Genomic DNA, 15,494 nt, shown 5'->3' with positions numbered 1-15,494 from the left:
CACGATCATTGTGCAGTTGAAGGCAGAATGAATGTATTATTGACTCCGAATGAAGCACAACTTCATGTCATACAATACATTGACTTTATTTGTAATTGTGTAAACACATATGAGCATTGGTTAGCAAGCAGGACCTGCAGGAACAGAGCACGGCGATGGATGGAGCTGGGAAGAGAGAAGAATAAAGAAAACAGATCAACTTTATTATCGGATATTAAAAATTCAATTTCAAAACAAGTTGCCACTCCTACAGTTTTCTAGTGTGTAAAGATGATTTCACTTGACCTATGCACAATATCACACTCAATACATGTGTGTCTCTGGGGGGTGCATTGTGCCTTTGATGTATATACATAATATACCATAACCAAATACTATTACGTGCAGTGGAAGTCAGGTTGCCAGAGCAGGTCAGTGTGCATGTTCCTCAGGGTCTCAGCAGTTACAGGTGAGGGAAAGGAAATAAGAGAAAAAGGTCAGTAACAACACTTTGAATAATTATCTCTTCTAATAATGTTCTCTCAGTAATCACTCAACTACTGTCTTTCCAACACACAGATTGACCCTCACTGTCATCACGATGAAACACGTCCAGAAGAATGTCATGCAAAGCTGCCTGCCTGCCTTCGACTCTCCCTGACTGCTTCCTTAGCACTCGGTGGAGGGGGCGATAGGCTACTCTTCAAATGTTTCACGAAATACTTACCATCATGACTACTCTTACTGTTCAACATGTTGGTTTACTTCAGGCTACTAAAAATGACAAGGCTAAGTAATGTAATGCTAGGTAGCTAACTTCACTATGTTCCATGCACAACATGTGTATTACCTGATAGGTTTGGTCCAACGACTCCTGGTCCTTTTATCAGACGGGAATTGATAGAACGAGCAAGTGGTATGATCACAACCTGGTACAAAGCACACAGGCATCTTGTAAAAGTGAATTTATTTTTAGCAATCTCTTATTTATTGGAGGGAATAAATCAGTTATGAGATCTTCTTCGCTTTAATTACGAGTCGCAACCACTTGGAGCATTATCGCCTGTGACATCACATACGCGACCCAGAATGGGAATTGGGATTTGTAGTCGCGTATTTTTCATAGTCTTATAATTCAACAGTTTTACGACAAAATGTGACTTTTTTGACATGGAACTTATTGTTTAAGATTGACAAACATCATATGTGTAGTTCATGGCACAATTCGAACGGGATCAAAAGATACGTTTTCTCTCTCCATTGAATTCAATGTAAATTTTTCGCTTCCGGGGTCCCATGGGCCGGAAATAGATGGGCGTGACTTCGCCTCTCTATAAGGGCAAAGAGGCGGAGCCGAGGCACGACCTGCTGCCTCCGAACTGGAAGTAAACAGAGCTAGCTCAGGCTAAGAAGCTAAGCTAACATGAAATACATGCATACCAAGATACTGCTAACAGTGTAGTTCCCCTATATAAACGTTACATTCATAATCAAATGAGACAATCTGCAAGAGAATTAGCTATATTTTGTTATTCTTAATGCTTGTCATTCACACGTTGAGAAAAGACGGACTCCACCGCCCGGAGCTAACGGAGGGGGCTAGCTCCGGGACGCCGGCTGGAGCTAGCCCCCTGCGGCTCCGTTAGCTCCGGCGGCCACCACTGGGATAATTGGGTCCCCTATTAACATTTGCTCCCGTTTAGCATTATGGGCGTCATAGCCATAGACTATAAAAGTCTTACCCAAGGCTGAATCATAAACTAAAATGTATATGTATTAGGGTTGTCAGTCGATTAAAATATTTAATCGCGATTAATCGCACATTTTTGATCTGTTCTAAATGTTCCTTAGAGGAATATTTTTCAAGTTTTTAATACTCTTATCAACATATGAGTGGACAAATATGCTTTATGCTAATGTTTATTATCATTTAAACAATGACACATATTCTCATGAATATTAAACACAACAACCTCTGTATGCATAAAGAGTTACGTCCTTAGCTGGTTAATAAGTAACAAGCTAAGCTACCAAGCACACAAACACCTGCGAACGGGGTTAACATGTATAATATTATCATGTTAGTCTTCTTGGAAGTTCTGTTAGTACATTCAAGCGCACAGCACGTACATTCAAGCGCACAGCACGACATTTTAAGCTCCTCTTAGCCGTCCCCCGGCAACTCCCGAGCAGCAGGGAGACTGGGTGGCTGTTCAGAAGGGGCATAACGCGAAACCCGCAGGTCCCCACCAACCCGTTCACGTATCTAACAGATATTCCCCACTCAGCGAGACACCCGCTGAGAAGCCAACTCTGGTTATTGGTAGCTCTATTATGAGACACGTGAATCTAGAGACCGAAGCCTCCACAGTCACATGCATTCCGGGGGCCAGAGCGGGCGACGTTGAGGCGCATCTTAAACTGCTGGCTAAAGCTAAACGTAAATACAGTAGGATTGTTATTCACGTCGGTGGTAATGATGTTCGTTTACGCCAATCAGAATGCACCAAACTTAATGTGGAGTCGGTGTGTAGTTATGCTAAAACAATGTCGGACACCGTAATCTTCTCTGGTCCCCTCCCCAATCTGATCAATGATGACATGTATAGCCGCATGTCATCCTTTCAGCGCTGGTTGTCTTGGTGGTGCCCAGCAAACAATGTGGGCTTCGTAAATAATTGGACAGCCTTCTGGGGAAAACCTGGTCTGATTAAGAGAGACGGCGTTCATCCTACTTTGGAAGGTGCAGATCTCATTTCGGCAAACATCTCAGGGCTTTGTGGACGTAATCCATGACAAACTGGAGTTGAGACCAGGAGGCAGAGTCGCAGTCTTACACGCTTCTCTGCGCTCTCTCCTAGGCAGTCACCCATAGGAATCCCGAACCCAATAAAATACCCAATATTAGCGGTGTGTGTGTCTGCCCAAGGACAATTTAAGGTAAAACCTAATAGAGGTGTCATACATAATAACCTAATAAAAGTAAATGTAACAACTACTACAGTGCAACAAAACAGGAAGATTAAATGTGGTCTCTTAAACATAAGATCTCTAGCATCTAAAGCAATATTGGTAAATGATTTAATATCAGATTATAATATTGATGTATGCTGTCTCACTGAAACTTGGTTGAGACATGAAGAATATGTCAGCATAAATGAGGCCACTCCACCCAGCCATGTCAACACTCATATTGCTCGAGGCACGGGCCGAGGAGGTGGAGTTGCAGCAATCTTTGACTCAAGTTTACTTATCAATACTAAACCAAAATTAAATTATACCTCTTTTGAAAGCCTCGTTTTTAGTCTTACGCATCCGACCTGGAAAACTTTGCAGCCAATCTTATTTGTTACAGTGTATCGTGCACCAGGTCCTTATTCAGAATTCTTATCAGAATTCTCTGAGTTTTTATCAACTTTGGTTCTTAAAACAGACAAAGTAATTATCGTAGGTGACTTTAATATTCATGTTGACGATGATAAAAGGAGCCTTACTGTTGCATTTAACTCTATATTAGATTCTGTTGGTTTCTGTCAGAGTGTAAATAAACCAACCCACTGTTATAATCACACTCTCGACCTTGTTCTGACTTATGGTATTGAAATTGAGCAACTATTAGTCGAACCGCATAATCCTGCTTTATCCGACCATTTCTTAGTAACTTTTGAAGTACTGTTACTAGACTACAAAGCATTAGTCAAAAGCTCTTGCAGCAGAAACCTATCTGTTAGTGCTATAGCCACATTTAAGGAAGAGATTCAACCAATACTTAACTCGATAGCATGTCTGCATGTAGGGGAGGAAACTTATACAAAATGTACACCACCCCAAATTGATCATGTTGTTGATAGTGCTATAGATGCGCTGCGAATAAAATTAGACTCTGTTGCTCCTTTGAAAAAGAAGGAATAAAACAACATAGATTAGCTCCATGGCATAATGCCGAAACCCGCAAAATAAAGCAAAAGTCTAGACAACTTGAAAGGATATGGCGTTCCACTAAACTTGAAGAATCTCGTTTAATTTGGCATATTACTCTCAATGAATATAAGAAAGCACTGCGTAAAGCGAGAGCAGCCTACTACTCTTCATTAATAGATGAGAATAAGAATAATGCAAGATTTCTTTTCAGCACTGTAGCCAGGCTGACAGAGAGCCACAGCTCTGTTGAGCCTTCTATTCCCTTAGCACTCAGTAGTAATGATTTTATGTGCTTTTTTAACGATAAAATTGTTACTCTTAGAAACAAAATTAATGACCTCTTGCCTTCGACCAGTATAGTGTTATCAACAGCTCCCGGAATCGTAAGTTCTAATATTACACTAGATAGTAAACTAGAATGCTTTTCAGCCATTAACCTTGAACAATTACATTCAATGATTCTCTCTTCTAAACCATCAACGTGCATGTTAGACCCAATTCCAACTAAGCTGTTGAAGGAAGTTTTTCCATTAATTAGCACTTCTTTATTAAATATTATGAATATGTCTTTATTATCAGGCTATGTTCCACAATCATTCAAAGTAGCAGTGATAAAACCGCTTCTTAAAAAGCACAACCTCGATCCAGAGGTTTTAGCCAACTATAGACCTATTTCTAATCTTCCGTTCCTCTCAAAAATTCTTGAGAAAGCGGTCGCAAAACAGCTGTTACTTAAAAAACAATGATTTATTTGAAGACTTTCAGTCTGGCTTTAGAACACATCATAGCACAGAGACAGCTCTGGTTAAAGTCACAAATGACATTCTAATAGCCTCAGACAAGGGACTTGTCTCTATTCTTGTTTTGCTGAATCTCAGTGCTGCATTTGATACTATCGACCATGATATCCTATTGCAAAGACTAGAGCACTTAGTTGGCATACAGGGAACTGCTTTAGGCTGGTTTAGGTCCTATCTATCTGAGCACTCTCAGTTTGTACGTGTTAACGATGAATCTTCCACGCAAACCAAAGTTAGCCATGGAGTGCCACAGGGCTCAGTGCTCGGACCTATTTTGTTCACATTATATATGCTTCCGTTAGGCAATATTATAAGGAATCATTCTGTAAACTTTCATTGTTATGCGGATGATACTCAACTATATTTATCAATCAAGCCTGATGAAATTAATCATCTAAATAAAATTCAAGACTGCCTTAGGGACTTGAAAACGTGGATGACCTTAAACTTTTTGATGTTAAACACGACCAAAACTGAAGTTATTGTACTTGGCCCGAAGAATCTACGAAACAAATTATCTAAAGACATACTAACTATGGATGGCATTAATTTGGCCTCCAGTGAGACTGTAAGGAATCTTGGTGTTATATTTGATCAGGATTTATCCTTTAACGCCCACATAAAATCAATTTCAAGGACCGCCTACTTCCATCTATGTAACATTGCAAAAATCAGGCATATCTTGCCTCAAAACGATGCAGAGAAACTAGTCCATGCATTTGTTACTTCTAGGCTGGATTATTGTAACTCTTTATTATCAGGGAGTACCAAGAAGTCAATCAAGTCGCTTCAGCTGATTCAAAATGCTGCGGCTCGTGTACTAACCAGAGTTAGGAGAAGGGACCACATTACTCCTGTTCTGGCTGCCTTACACTGGCTCCCTATAGAACACAGGATAGAATTTAAAATTCTTCTTCTCGCCTACAAAGCCCTTAATGGGCAGGCGCCATCTTACCTTAAAGAACTCATTATACCCTACTGTCCTACTAGGGCATTGCGTTCCAAGAATGCAGGGTTGTTGGTTGTTCCTAGAATCTTTAAAAGTACAATGGGAGCCAGAGCCTTTTCTTATCAAGCTCCACATTTGTGGAATCAGCTTCCAGTTTGTGTTCGGGTGGCAGACACCCTATCCGTTTTTAAGAGTGCGCTTAAGACCTTCCTTTTTGATAAAGCTTATAGTTAGGGCTGATTAGATTCAGCCCCTAGTTTTGCTGATATAGGCTTAGTTTGTCGGGGGACATCTTACTTCTTCCTTCTCTCTGTCTATACCCGTGTACACTCATGTTCCGATTAACCCAGCTTCCCCAAATGTCTTTCTTTTTGGTGTCTATATACGCTGGGATCCGGAGTCATGGATGATCCTGCGGTCCTGTGTCCTGGATCGCGAGCGCTGGACCTTGAGTCGTGGCTGTGGTCCTGGATCATAGGTCCTGGATGGATATCCTCGTGGATTCATCTTCCTATTATACACACATGCATTTCCAAACATCTGGACTACCTATGTTGCAAATGTATTATCTTTTCAATTTACACACGGCATCTATTGCACGTCTGTCCGTCCTGGGAGAGGGATCCCTCCTCTGTTGCTCTCCCTGAGGTTTCTCCCATTTTTCCCTTTAAACTGGGTTTTCTTTGGAAGTTTTTCCTTGTACGATGTGAGGGTCTAAGGACAGAGGGTGTCGTACTGTCATACTGATATTCTGTACACACTGTGAAGACCACTGAGACAAATGTAACATTTGTGATATTGGGCTATATAAATAAACATTGATTGATTGATCACCGGACGACAGAGTCGGTCTCCGTGTGCACAGACAGGGTTGCTGTTAACGTCGGTCTGTACAACGGAATTGTGCCAAAACTATGCTAACCGGCTGCGGAGGGAGACTCCCCCCCCCCTTCACTGGAGAACTGCGCTAAAACAGCTGATCACAACGTTCACACTCTGTGGTCACGAAGTACTCCACTCCCCCGTTGATACAAATCAACACGTAATGAATTAAGACCCCACGGTTTGATGATTGATAGGTGTGTGCGCTGTCTTTCATTTTGACACACATGTTATAATAAACATAGATACTGTATGTTAAATGGATATATCCACCTTCTTTCATTTATCTTTCCATTCCCACAACAATATTCATAAAGAAATGGCATATTTTGGACATAGTTCGAATGGTGATTAATCATGATTAATGTAGTGGAAAATTTCATTATTATCATTCTTATTATTATCCTTATTATGTCTTTCATATGTTTAAACCAAATGCTTCTTATTTCCTCTTGTTGTGCTTTTACCATTATTATTCTATTATATTCTCTTATGAGTTTCCCAGTCTCTGCAAGGCCACAGCTGTTTCAGCAGACTGGGAGACTCATACACAGTCACACAAAGTTCCGTTATGCTATCTGCAAGGCCAAACGGTGTCTCATCAACAATCTGACTGTGTGAACCCAGATTGTTCTCTTTCCCACTCCTTTTTCTATATAACCTTTGCTTTTCCATTGTTCTGCGCACTCTCGGGCAGACTTTCCATACTCTGCCCGACCGGTGACAATATATTATTATGTCGTGTATTTGAAGCTTCAAATAAATAACCAAAAGACAGCTTTGCTTGATTCACCATTTATTTGTTTTATCATTTGACTTGTACTCTCCAGAGCCGTGTTTGGGAGCCAGATTTCCATAACAAATGGCGTTGTCGGCAGGATCTCTGTTTGTTTGATCGGGGAAACCTCTGGACGCTGGTGGGTGCGCGCTCCGGGATCTTTTGGGTCTTCCTCTACCTCAACGGGAAAAGACCGTACGAGACGAGGGGACCAGCGCGAGGGGTGGAACCGATTGACTTCACGAGATCCAACGAACTCAAAGGGCTTTCAATACTCGGTGAGATGTGCAAAGTCTAAATTGTTTAAAGTTAAACGTAATTAAAACTCCATGACATCAGGAGAGGGACTGCTCGAAAACAGAGATATTTGGCATATCTAGCATCGACGGATGAAAAATAGTGTTTTGGTGACACGGAGTGTTTTGGTGACACTTTAATAGTGTTTTGGTGACACGGAGTGTTTTGGTGACACTTTAATAGTGTTTTGGTGACACGGAGTGTTTTGGTGACACGGAGTGTTTTGGTGACACTTTAAAAGACTTTGCTATGGAGGCAAAGCAGGGGAGGGGGTATGTACAGCCTCCTGAGGGTCCGATAGTTGATGTCATGTGAGCAAAATATGGTGAAGAAAGTCTGGCTAAATTAAATATATGGACGGAAATGTTCGGATTTCCTAAGGGAGGTACTTTGAGTAAATTAAAAATCAAAAACCTAAGGGATAAATTACAAGAGTGTGAAGATGGAATGAAGAAGAAGAGTACAATTAAAGTAAAAGACTTAGAGAAACTAGACACTCATAGAAAGTGTGTAAAATACTGGGAGGATGAAGCAGAGTGCCGTGAAAGAAGGCAATTGGCCGCGGCAATAAAAAAGATTCAGGCTGAGGATAAAAGTGCAAAGGAAGAGAAAAAGTGTTTTGTGCTTCCTCCTCAACATAAACTACCCCAAGCTTCCCTCTATCCTCTGTTCACAGGCGTGCGGGACCCTCTCCTCGACTCAGGATTTCCATTCCCTCCTCCACCTCTCAATCTGCTGCCTGCTGAGGGGGCTCTTGGAGGGGCTGCTGCTGCTGTCGACATACCAGACGCCGCTGGAGAAGCTGCACAGCAGGACAGACAGAAAAAGGAAAGAGACGAAGAGAGAAAAGAAAATGAAGAAGAAGAAGCAAGACTGAAAAAGATCCAGGACAAGAGAGAGAAAAAGGAGAGAGACGCGAAGGGAGCTGAACTCTACAAAAAAGGACGCCTCCGCTACCAGAACGACCAGGAGGACGAGGAGGATATTACTGTCGCCTGTCCTATGATACAGGTGGCCGGACCTGAGGGTCCTGCATTAGTCTATCGCCCATGGACGCCCCTCCTTCACTGACAAAATGTCATCACTGACTTCCATGCAGCAGCTAGCTACGCCAGTTGAGAAAGCTCAATGGAAGGCTGCTGGGGCTGTTTTTGACCCAAAATCCAGCATCTAGGTTGGTCCAAATTCTAATCCATGTCTTCCCAGACATTTTTTCCCTCATTTCGCTAAGTTGACACATGGGTGGGATCATGTGTCAAAAGGGGGGATGTTAGAGTCTATAAATCAGGAGTGGTTCACAAGGGGGTTCACAGTAACAGCTCAAAAGCACTGTGAAGCATGCCTAATCTGCATTATGCAAAATTCTGGTAGACCAGTAAAGGTTACAGGACCCGGAGCACATCCACCTCCCACCAGGCCATTTGAGCACCTAATGCTGGATTTCATTGAGCTTAGCCCATCAGAGGGTAAGAAGCACTGCTTAGTGGTGGTCGACATGTGGTCCAAATGGGTTGAAGCTTTCCCAGTAAAAGCACAGACAGCAAATGCTGTGGCAAAGGCACTACTGAGGGAAATCATTCCTAGATGGGGACTACCAGACAACATTTCTAGTGACAACGGTTCACATTTTGCTAATGAGGCCATTACGCAGATAGGAGAATACATGGGCATGGACATCAGAAAGCATTGTGCTTATCATCCACAGAGTGGGGGTGGGGTGGAAAGAGAGAACGGCACAATCAAAAACAAACTAGCAAAATGCTGTGCAGACACAGGTCTGTCATGGACACAAGCTCTGCCCATTGTGCTGATGTACATGAGGATGCGGAAAAGAACACGGAGTCAACTCAGCCCATTTGAAATCCTTTTTGGGACACCTCCACAGATTGGACTCAAGGCTCCAGGATTTCCTCTTCCCTCCACAACTTTGTGTGAGGATGCTATGTTGTCATATTGTGTTAACCTATCATCCACTTTAGCAGACATCCGACGTCAGGTAGCCGCAGCCTTGCCTACCCCTGCCACTGGTCCGCTTCACCGCCTTCAACCGGGCGACTTCGTGCTGGTCAAGGATTTCCGGAGAAAGAGCTGGAAATCCAATCGTTGGCAAGGTCCCTACCAGGTGCTTCTCGTCACCCAGACAGCGGTCAAGGTAGCCGAGAGAGCTACATGGGTCCACGCCAGCCACTGCAAGGTCGTGGTCACAGGAAAGGAGAAACGATAGAAACAGATGACAACAAGTGACATGTCCAAGTCACCAACAGATGACAACAAGTGACATGTCCAAGTCACCAACAGATGACAACAAGTGACATGTCCAAGTCACCAACAGATGACAACAAGTGACATATCCAAGTCACCAACAGATGACAACAAGTGACATGTCCAAGTCACCAACAGATGACAACAAGTGACGTGTCCAAGTCACCAACAGATGACAACAAGTGACATGTCCAAGTCACCAACAGATGACAACAAGTGACGTGTCCAAGTCACCAACAGATGACAACAAGTGACATGTCCAAGTCACCAACAGATGACAACAAGTGACATGTCCAAGTCACCAACAGATGACAACAAGTGACGTGTCCAAGTCACCAACAGATGACAACAAGTGACATGTCCAAGTCACCAACAGATGACAACAAGTGACGTGTCCAAGTCACCAACAGATGACAACAAGTGACGTGTCCAAGTCACCAACAGATGACAACAAGTGACGTGTCCAAGTCACCAACAGATGACAACAAGTGACATGTCCAAGTCACCAACAGATGACAACAAGTGACGTGTCCAAGTCACCAACAGAAGACGACAACAAGTGACGTGTCCTAGTCACCACCAGCACCACACTTGCACTACATACACCAAAACACACTACACACAAGGTGTCACGAGCGAGTGCCAGCTGAGCGGTTCCATATGCTCTCTGGTTCCTCGTTTGTGTTATCAGTGTGCGAAGTCTGACGGTCCGGGTCATGAAATCGACCGAGAGAATACACACACACACTCCATGGAACATTTCCCCCTCGTGATGAGGGCTCGCCTGGAGAGACGACAACGCAACCGTGAGCAATGTGAATGCTACTGGAGAGCCTGGACACTCATAGAATGGTTCCTCTGCAGACTTGCCATGATAGTTGTGTTAGGACTAGTCCTATATTTTATGTATCCAGGGTCAGCACACAGCATGTCAGCCAACATCGAGGTATCTAAGAGGTACATGGGGAAAGCAGGGCGAACCATATGGGTTGAGGGGCGGGGGAAAGCAGGGCGAACCACATGGGTCGAGGGGCTGGGGAAAGCAGGGCGAACCACATGGGTCGAGGGGCTGGTCGAGACAGGGATTGGTAACATTACTCTAAGGGATGGGGAAGACAGCGCAGTGCAGTTAGACCCGTGCAACTACATGCATTGCCCCGACCCTAAGAAACTGGGGGGGGCAGACGCCTACATTTGCTATGTCGAGAGTGACAGTTACACCGCCACTCACTGCTCGGGGGGCTGGACTTTTGTTTTATGGACCACCGCGCACACCGATTGGGGTTATACCTTATGGGACGACAAAACAAACATCAAAGGGAGATTGTCTATCTCCAAGGTCAATTCATCGAGCCCCGTCATCCTGTTACAACTACAGGCTGCCCAGATATCAGACAAGGGTTATTTTGTTGTCTGTATGTATGTATCCGGCGCCGACCCGTGTGGCACATTTTACATAGACATCGCGCCCAAAACTCAGACCCCGGAAAAGCGTAAGCAACCTTTGACGCCACTGTTGACATCCATAGGTACATCTACATTTAATCTATACATAGGCGACCATAGCAACATTGATGTGGGTCAGACCAGTAATGGGATCACCGGTAACGTCTGGTGGCACACTGAGATCATTCTTGCAGGCCGCAGGACAACATGGGTCATGTTATGCATGCACCTTTTCCCCCAGGACTCATCAATGTCCGTGCCAGTTCGTCCGCGCTCTCTGACCCAGGTTGAACACCTCTGCGCGTTTATGGCTCTGACGAGGCCCATCAAGGGTGAAGACAGCGTAACCGGGTGGCGTTATGCTAGGCAGCTTCCCCCACCATGCAGCAATCGGTCTGACTCCTCTTTGCGTGCATCCACGCTTGACACCACATACGCAAAGTACCAACCCGTCAGCCATGTGCACCCTAGTCATTTGAGAGGGATGAAACACAGCCTCTGCATCCAGAGAGTTTACCACAAAACGTCTCTTACACCACATTATTTTTTCCTAGGCACTACTACTGGTTGTACTCGCATCCTACGGAACACATGCGGTGACGGTGCTCACAAAATCTCGTATTGTCACATATCTGGTGCCCCTGAGAGAATCCTTTCTAACGTAGCATTCCCAGATGTTGAACATATTTCCCTCCAACTGGCGTGGCCCAGTGATTCTGGGTTTAGCGCGCCAGAAGATTACGTTTGGTTGTGCGGCAACAAGCTCTATCAAGTTCTGGCTCCCCTTTGGATAGGGACATGCACTCTAGTGGATTTGAATCCAGCAGTCACTGTACTCACGTCCTTAATGCACACGACACATCATTACCCAGAGTTCCAACACCCCGACCACCACAAGGTAAAAAGAGATATGACGTCCGCTGGAGCTAAATTCATGGGTGGCCTGTTCCCATGGTGGGGTACAGTAAACAATGCCCATAAAATAGATACCTTACACGTCCGGCTAGAGAACCTCACTTACGAGACGACGCAAGGCTTCCAGGCATTGCCCCCATTCATAATAGCCTCTAGGAACATGCTCATGCAGCACCAATTCGCTCTTGACCTTTTGTTCGCCTCAAAGGGTGGCCTGTGTCATGTGATCGGTGACTCCTGTTGCACTTACATTCCCGACGCCACCAAGAACATCACTGACACCGTGCTGCATCTTAACAACCTGTTAGCTGACATGAAAGCTGATGACATATCCAACGCAGGGGGCTGGGACTGGTGGTCCTGGCTTACATCAGGTGGGTGGAAAGCATGGCTGGCTAGTATAGTTACACCCCTGGCGATCATTTTTGGCCTATTAATCAGTTGTACCTGTTTGATTATCCCAATACTGAAGAAATGCGTTTCCAGCATGGTGTCCTCAGCTTTCGTTCAGTATACTACTATTCCATTACAAGACAATCCTTTGCGCCACAGTGAGATAGATCAGCTAGAATCAGAAGAGTCTGATTCCGATTCATCAATATAATCATGTGTGTATCTCCTCTCTTATGCTTACATTATATTGGAGTCTGTCCTCCACAAAAACAGCCAGTTTTCTATGATATATTTGTGATGTGTTTACTTAAACCAGCGATGGAGTGTATTCATTGATGTGTTATATCAGTCTATCCTATCATTTGTTTTTTTCTATTGATCAAGTATGATCAAAAGGGGGGAATGTAGTGGAAAATTTCATTATTATCATTCTTATTATTATCCTTATTATGTCTTTCATATGCTTCTTATTTCCTCTTGTTGTGCTTTTACCATTATTATTCTATTATATTCTCTTATGAGTTTCCCAGTCTCTGCAAGGCCACAGCTGTTTCAGCAGACTGGGAGACTCATACACAGTCACACAAAGTTCCGTTATGCTATCTGCAAGGCCAAACGGTGTCTCATCAACAATCTGACTGTGGGAACCCAGATTGTTCTCTTTCCCACTCCTTTTTCTATATAACCTTTGCTTTTCCATTGTTCTGCGCACTCTCGGGCAGACTTTCCATACTCTGCCCGACCGGTGACAATATATTATTATGTCGTGTATTTGAAGCTTCAAATAAATAACCAAAAGACAGCTTTGCTTGATTCACCATTTATTTGTTTTATCATTTGACTTGTACTCTCCAGAGCCGTGTTTGGGAGCCAGATTTCCATAACATTAATTAATTTTTAAGCTGTGATTAATCTGATTATAAATTGTAATCGTTTGACAGCCCAGTTAATATTTAATCCACTACAATGAGCTAGTTGCACAGGATGACGTATTTCCATTCCGGTTCATTGAGAGTGCGCTTGTAAACTTCCGGTGTACGGTAGAGCGGTAGAGGGGGTGGTGGCAACACTGGACTGTGACTGGACGAGAGATGGCAGAGGGAAGTGACGAGGCAGGAAGTTAAGTTGAAGGAGGACACTCTGATAGTGAGTAAAAGAGAGTTTGTACTGTTTATGGCAGAGATCATCAACTGTTCAGCGCAGACTACAAGCCGGAATGAAAGAATCTAAATAATTGTCAAATCATCTGAAAAGTACCTTGATGTGAAAGGGATGCACTGGGGACACGTGAAAGATATCCTGAATGATGACGTCCAACAACCTCAGACATGGACTGGATCATCCTGATGGTGGTAATTGTACTGCAGTGGAATGCTAGAAGTTTAATTGCAAATGGACAAGAGTTCAACAAATATATTGACAACCTGGGAGAGAAACCTAAAGTTCCTTGTATTCAGGAAACATGGCTGAAAGCACAACTGGGTTTTATTGTGAAGGGATATCCTGCAGCTAGACGAGATAGGGACTCTGGCAGAGGGGGAGGAGTCGCAACATTCATACAGAGTGGGATAAGTTACAAAGTTATGCATGTAGGTACAGATCATGAAGCAGTAGTTATAAGGGTATGGAATGATAGAGGACCTATAGATATAGTGAATTATTATAATGTGGGAAATTAGATCAAAGTGTATTAGAGGATGCTGGGGGTTCACTGCAAGACAAAGTCATATGGTGTGGGGGTTTTAACTCACATAGCTCGCTATGGGGAAGCAGGAGCACAGATGCAAATGGGGCAGTAGTTGAGGAATGTATAGATGACCTCGGGCTAGTGTGCATTAACACTGGGGAAGGAACACGATATAATTGCACGAAGAATATAGAAACAGTACTCGACGTTTGTATCTAGTGCTTTAGCAGGTATAAGTACATGGAATGTGGTGAAGCATACTACAGTGGGCAGCGATCATTATCCAGTAATGACTAAAGTTGGGACCAACATAAGGTTTGAAAAGGAAAAGAAAATTCCTAGATGGAAACTGGGAAAGGCTGATTGGGATGCCTTCCAAGTTGTAATTACGAATAGATGTAAAACACTTCAAGAGGAAAATGATGATGATATAAATAAATGAAATGATGAGCTGGTTAAGGTTATCATTCATTCAGCTAAAGACACAATTCCAGAAAGTGCAGGAGTTAGGCGCACCAAGGGTGTACCCTGGTGGAATGGTGAATGCAGTGAATCCATTAAAGACAGGAATAAAGCATTCAGGCAACTCAAACAACTCCATTCTCAGGAAGCTTTGAATCAGGGTGAAAGGGCCCAGGCTGTAGTGAGGAGAACAATAAGAACGCAGAAACGCACTTTTTGGAGGCAATACTGCAATAGTATTGGAAGAGAAGTACAGCTCCAGGATTTGGCCCGCTGTTTAATTGTTTTATTGTTATGTTTATTATTGTTATTTGTAGGGCTTTTTCCTAATATTTATTTTAGTTGAAAATATTTGAAAGATTAGTTTAATATCTTTTTTTAATTTTGCTATGAAATTCCGAATGACATTCTGAATGAAAGGCTGCGCGAGAGACTGGTTTTCGCTGGGTTGAGTCGTGTGGGGTTTTGAGTGAGATGCGGCACAGCCTGTCAGTTTACCCTTGCTCGGTTAGTTTGGCTAATATAATTTATATTTATCTGCAACAATGGAATATCAGGAAGTGGTTCATGAAAGGAATATGGCAACTCAGCGCCAGATGCAGGCACATTAGAAGACACCAGAGAAATTGACTCATCAGGCAATATATATTGTGAGATTATTACGTTTCTAAGAGAAATTGATACATTTAAAATAGTCTAGAGTTTTGGTTCTTTCTTTTGTTT

At 43.3% G+C, this 15,494-nt stretch overlaps 1 protein-coding gene and 1 long non-coding RNA gene across 2 annotated transcripts in view; one reads left to right on the top strand and one right to left on the bottom strand.

Annotated features, from left to right (window-relative positions):
• The window catches only part of LOC117441976 (zinc finger protein 721-like), a 243,453-nt gene that overhangs the window by 165,840 nt on the left and 62,119 nt on the right, over window positions 1-15,494 (bottom strand). The gene's annotated exons all lie outside the window — the stretch shown is intronic.
• On the top strand, window positions 7,511-9,927 carry LOC139433355 (uncharacterized). Its single transcript, XR_011642869.1, has 2 exons — window positions 7,511-7,587; window positions 9,586-9,927. It is a non-coding gene; the product is annotated as an uncharacterized lncRNA (long non-coding RNA).

The sequence above is a fragment of the Pseudochaenichthys georgianus genome, unplaced genomic scaffold, assembly GCF_902827115.2.
Source record: "Pseudochaenichthys georgianus unplaced genomic scaffold, fPseGeo1.2 scaffold_224_arrow_ctg1, whole genome shotgun sequence".
In the NCBI taxonomy this organism is placed as follows: domain Eukaryota; kingdom Metazoa; phylum Chordata; class Actinopteri; order Perciformes; family Channichthyidae; genus Pseudochaenichthys; species Pseudochaenichthys georgianus.
The sequence above is the reverse complement of the archived record's forward strand: the minus strand, read 5'-3'. Positions and strand labels throughout refer to the sequence as shown.